Genomic DNA, 6,153 nt, shown 5'->3' on the forward strand with positions numbered 1-6,153 from the left:
TTTCAGCTCAGCAGGGAGCATGCTTCTCTGCCTACTTGTGATCTCCATCTGTCAAATACATACATAAAATCTTTAAAATAAAATATATATATTTCTTTGTGTTTTTTTATAATGTGTATGTATTTCTTTTTAAAATAAAAAAAAAAAAAGGATGTGAGGGTGATCTGGTGGTGACATCTGTCATCCCATTGATCGCCAGTGTTGATTTGGCTGATCTGGTTAGCTAGGCACTTGCCACCTCCCTCCATCACTGTTCCATGAGTGTCCATGCAGAAACTGTTTGCTAGGTTCAAGAGGATGACCCTTCCCAGATAGAGGAGGACCTGTTCTTCCGTCAAGGGAAATGAGTGACTGCACTTCCTTGCTAGAAACTCCAAACAAGCTCTCAAGGTCCATTTGTAGAAGAATGTCCAATAGTCAAGCTTCTAAGACTCCAGACATATCCCAGTGAGGTGCTGTATGTGGCAGTCTGCCTTTCTTTAAAACAAAAAATAAAGACTTCTGGCAGTGGTCGTTCGAGCAAACGAAGCAAGATGGGTCAGAGTCAGAGTGGTGGTCATGCCCCTGTAGGTGGCAAGAAGGATAACAAAGACAAGAAAAAGAAATATGAACCTTCTGCACCAACCAGAGTAGGGAAAAAGAAGAAGAAAACAAAGGAACCAGATGCTACCAGCAAGCTGCCACTGGTGACACATCACACTCAGTACCATTTAAAATTATTGAAGTTAGAATTGAATACTATCTTCTCACGGAGGAAGAATTCATTAGAAATCAGGAACAAATGAAGCCTTTAGAAGAAAAGCAAGAGGAGGAAAGATTTAAGAGTGGATGATCTGAGGGGGACCCCAAAGTCAATAGGAAACTTGGAAGAGATCCCTGTTGACAATCGTGTTATCCTGTCTACATCTGTGGGCTCAGAACACTGCATAAGTATTCTTTCCTTTGTAGACAAAGATCTACTGGAACCAGGCTGCTCCATCCTGATCAACCACAAGGTACATGCCATCCATGTGCTCATGGATGACACAGATCCCTTGGTCACAGTGATGAAGGTAGAAAAGTCACTCCAAGAAACCTATGCTGATACTGGGCGGCTGGACAACCAAATCCAGGAAATTAAGGAATCTGCAGAGCTTCCTCTCACTCATCCTGAATATTATGAAGAGATGGTATAAAGCCCCGAGAAGGCATTATTCTCTATGGTCCATCTGGCACAATTAAAACTTTATTAGCCAATGCAGTAGCAAACCAATCCTCAGCCACCTTCTTGAGAGTGGTTGGCTCTGAACTTATTCAGAAGTTCCCAGGTCACGGGCCCAAACTAGTTCGGAAATTGTTTCCAGTTGTGGAAGAACATGCACCAACCACCATGTTTACTGATGGAATTCATGCCATTGGAACAAAAAGATACAAGTCAAATTCTGGTGGTGAGAGAGAAATTCAGCAAACAATGTTGGAACTGCTGAGCCAATTGGATGGAGTTGATTTGAGGGATGATATGAAAGTTATCGCAGCCACAGACCAAACTGAGACTCTGGATCTGGCCCTTATCAGACCAGGTTGCATCAACAGGAAGCCTGAATTCCCTCAGCCTGACAAAAAGACTAAGAAGTACATCTTTCAGATCCACACAAGCAGGGTGACACTAGCTGATGATGGGACTCCAGACGACTTGATCATGACTAAAGATATCTCTTGGGTGCCAACATCAAGGCAATTTGTACAGAAACTGGTGTGATGGCCTTCAGAGAATGTAGAATGAAAGTAACAAATGAAGACTTCAAGAAATATAAAGAAAATGCTCTTTATAAAAAGCAAGAAGGCATTCCTGAGGGACTGTTTCTCAGAGGGACCAGAGCTGCCTTCAAAAAAATGGTCGGGTTTGTCACAATGCCTTGAAGGGATGAGGTTGCGGAAGTTGCCCAGTGGAACCCATGTTCCAGTTGATTTTTCTTATTAACAAAACCTCCTGTGTACCTTTTTTTTTAATATGTTAATATTTTTATTTAAAATATTTTTTAAAAGGAAAGGAATGCCATGTTACAAAAGATTGCAAAGTGACACAAGTTCAAAATATGAAAAGGTAACAATAATTTATTTCATCCAGATAGTTTACCTTTTATTGGAGACTTTTTTTTAATATAATTTTTAATTTTTTATAAACATATATTTTTATCCCCAGGGGTACAGGTCTGTGAATCACCAGGTTTACACACTTCACAGCACTCACCAAAGCACATACCCTCCCCAATGTCCATAATCCCACCCCCTTCTCCCAAAACCCCTCCCCCCAGCAACCCTCAGTTTGTTTTGTGAGATTAAGAGTCACTTATGGTTTGTCTCCCTCCCAATCCCATTTTCTTTCATTTATTCTTCTCGTACCCACTTAAGCCCCCATGTTGCATCACCACTTCCTCATATCAGGGAGATCATATGATAGTTGTCTTTCTCCGCTTGACTTATTTCGCTAAGCATGATACGCTCTAGTTCCATCCATGTTGTCGCAAATGGCAAGATTTCATTTCTTTTGATGGCTGCATAGTATTCCATTGTGTATATATACCACATCTTCTTGATCCATTCATCTGTTGATGGACATCTAGGTTCTTTCCATAGTTTGGCTATTGTGGACATTGCTGCTATAAACATTCGGGTACACGTGCCCCTTTGGATCACTACGTTTGTATCTTTAGGGTAGATACCCAATAGTGCAATTGCTGGGTCATAGGGCAGTTCTATTTTCAACATTTTGAGGAACCTCCATGCTGTTTTCCAGAGAGGTTGCACCAGCTTGCATTCCCACCAACAGTGTAGGAGGGTTCCCCTTTCTCCGCATCCTCGCCAGCATCTGTCATTTCCTGACTTGTTGATTTTAGCCATTCTGACTGGTGTGAGGTGATATCGCATTGTGGTTTTGATTTGTATTTCCCTGATGCCGAGTGATATGGAGCACTTTTTCATGTGTCTGTTGGCCATCTGGATGTCTTCTTTGCAGAAATATCTGTTCATGTCCTCTGCCCATTTCTTGATTGGATTATTTGTTCTTTGGGTGTTGAGTTTGCTAAGTTCTTTATAGATTCTGGACACTAGTCCTTTATCTGATATGTCGTTTGCAAATATCTTCTCCCATTCTGTCAGTTGTCTTTTGATTTTGTTAACTGTTTCCTTTGCTGTGCAAAAGCTTTTGATCTTGATGAAATCCCAATAGTTCATTTTTGCCCTTGCTTCCCTTGCCTTTGGCGTTGTTCCTAGGAAGATGTTGCTGTGGCTGAGGTCGAAGAGGTTGCTGCCTGTGTTCTCCTCAAGGATTTTGATGGATTCCTTTTGCACATTGAGGTCCTTCATCCATTTTGAGTCTATTTTTGTGTGTGGTGTAAGGAAATGGTCCAATTTCATTTTTCTGCATGTGGCTGTCCAATTTTCCCAGCACCATTTATTGAAGAGGCTGTCTTTTTTCCATTGGACATTCTTTCCTGCTTTGTCGAAGATTAGTTGACCATAGAGTTGAGGGTCTATTTCTGGGCTCTCTATTCTATTCTGTTCCATTGATCTATGTGTCTGTTTTTGTGTCAGTACCATGCTGTCTTGATGATGACAGCTTTGTAATAGAGCTTGAAGTCCGGAATTGTGATGCCACCAACGTTGGCTTTCTTTTTCAATATCCCTTTGGCTATTCGAGGTCTTTTCTAGTTCCATATAAATTTTAGAATTATTTGTTCCATTTCTTTGAAAAAGATGGATGGTACTTTGATAAGAATTGCATTAAATGTGTAGATTGCTTTAGGTAGCATAGACATTTTCACAATATTTATTCTTCCAATCCAGGAGCATGGAACATTTTTCCATTTCTTTGTGTCTTCCTCAATTTCTTTCATGAGTACTTTATAGTTTTCTGAGTATAGATTCTGTGTCTCTTTGGTTAGATTTATTCCTAGGTATCTTATGGTTTTGGATGCAATTGTAAATGGGATTGACTCCTTTATTTCCCTTTCTTCTGTCTTACTGTTGGTGTAGAGAAATGCAACTGATTTCTGTGCATTGATTTTATATCCTGACACTTTACTGAATTCCTGTATAAGTTCTAGCAGTTTTGGAGTGGAGTCTTTTGGGTTTTCCACATATAGTATCATATCATCTGCGAAGAGTGATAATTTGACTTCTTCTTTGCCGATTTGGATGCCTTTAATTACCTTTTGTTGTCTGATTGCTGAGGCTAGGACCTCTAGTACTATGTTGAATAGCAGTGGTGATAATGGACATCCCTGCCATGTTCCTGACCTTAGCGGAAAAGCTTTCAGTTTTTCTCCATTGAGAATGATATTTACGGTGGGTTTTTCATAGATGGCTTTGATGATATTGAGGTATGTGCCCTCTATCCCTACACTTTGAAGAGTTTTGATCAGGAAGGGATGCTGTACTTTGTCAAATGCTTTTTCAGCATCTATTGAGAGTATCATATGGTTCTTGTTCTTTCTTTTATTATGTGTTGTATCACATTGACTGATTTGCGGATGTTGAACCAACCTTGCAGCCCTGGAATAAATCCCACTTGGTCGTGGTGAATAATCTTTTTAATGTACTGTTGAATCCTATTGGCTAGTATTTTGTTGAGTATTTTCGCATCTGTGTTCATCAAGGATATTGGTCTATAGCTCTCTTTTTTGGTGGGATCCTTGTCTGGTTTTGGGATCAAGGTGATGCTGGCCTCATAAAATGAGTTTGGAAGTTTTCCTTCCACTTCTATTTTTTGGAACAGTTTTAGGAGAATAGGAATTAGTTCTTCTTTAAATGTTTGGTAGAATTCCCCCGGGAAGCTGTCTGGCCCTGGGCTTTTGTTTGTTTGGAGATTTTAAATGACTGTTTCAATCCCCTTACTGGTCATGGGTCTGTTCAGGCTTTCTATTTCTTCCTGGTTCAGTTGTGGTAGTTTATATTTTTCTAGGAATGCATCCATTTCTTCCAGATTGTCAAATTTGTTGGCGTAGAGTTGCTCATAGTATGTTCTTATAATAGTTTGTATTTCTTTGGTGTTAGTTGTGATCTCTCCTCTTTCATTCATGATTTTATTTATTTGGGTCCTTTCTCTTTTCTTTTTGATAAGTCGGGCCAGGGGTTTATCAATTTTATTAATTCTTTCAAAGAACCAGCTCCTACTTTCGTTGATTTGTTCTATTGTTTTTTTTGGTTTCTATTTCATTGATTTCTGCTCTGATCTTTATGATTTCTCTTCTCCTGCTGGGCTTAGGGTTTCTTTCTTGTTCTTTCTCCAGCTCCTTTAGGTGTAGGGTTAGGTTGTGTACCTGAGACCTTTCTTGTTTCTTGAGAAAGGCTTGTACCGCTATATATTTTCCTCTCAGGACTGCCTTTGTTGTGTCCCACAGATTTTGAACCGTTGTATTTTCATTATCATTTGTTTCCATGATTTTTTTTCAATTCTTCTTTAATTTCCCGGTTGACCCATTCATTCTTTAGAAGGATGCTGTTTAGTCTCCATGTATTTTGGTTCTTTTCAAACTTCCTTTTGTGGTTGAGTTCTAGCTTTAGAGCATTGTGGTCTGAAAATATGCAGGGAATGATCCCAATCTTTTGATACTGGTTGAGTCCTGATTTAGGACCGAGGATGTGATCTATTCTGGAGAATGTTCCATGTGCACTAGAGAAGAATGTGTATTCTGTTGCTTTGGGATGAAATGTTCTGAATATATCTGTGATGTCCATCTGGTCCAGTGTGTCGTTTAAGGCCTTTATTTCCTTGCTGATCTTTTGCTTGGATGATCTGTCCATTTCAGTGAGGGGAGTGTTAAAGTCCCCTACTATTATTGTATTATTGTTGATGTGTTTCTTTGATTTTGTTATTAATTGGTTTATATAGTTGGCTGCTCCCACGTTGGGGGCATAGATATTTAAAATTGTTAAATCTTCTTGTTGGACACACCCTTTGAGTATGATATAGTGTCCTTCCTCATCTCTTATTATAGTCTTTGGCTTAAAATCTAATTGATCTGATATAAGGATTGCCACTCCTGCTTTCTTCTGATGTCCATTAGCATGGTAAATTCTTTTCCACCCCTTCACTTTAAATCTGGAGGTGTCTTTGGGCTTAAAATGAGTTTCTTGGAGGCAACATATAGATGGGTTTTGTTTTTTTATCCA

At 39.4% G+C, this 6,153-nt stretch overlaps 1 pseudogene; it reads left to right on the forward strand.

The window, feature by feature from the left end:
- The first annotated feature begins 533 nt into the window (after positions 1-533).
- Positions 534-1,899, forward strand: LOC101691153 (annotated as a pseudogene).
- Positions 1,900-6,153: the final 4,254 nt, after the last annotated feature.

This window comes from Mustela putorius, unplaced genomic scaffold (genome assembly GCF_011764305.1).
Source record: "Mustela putorius furo isolate JIRA1106 unplaced genomic scaffold, ASM1176430v1.1 tig00000450_pilon_pilon_pilon, whole genome shotgun sequence".
Classification (NCBI taxonomy): domain Eukaryota; kingdom Metazoa; phylum Chordata; class Mammalia; order Carnivora; family Mustelidae; genus Mustela; species Mustela putorius.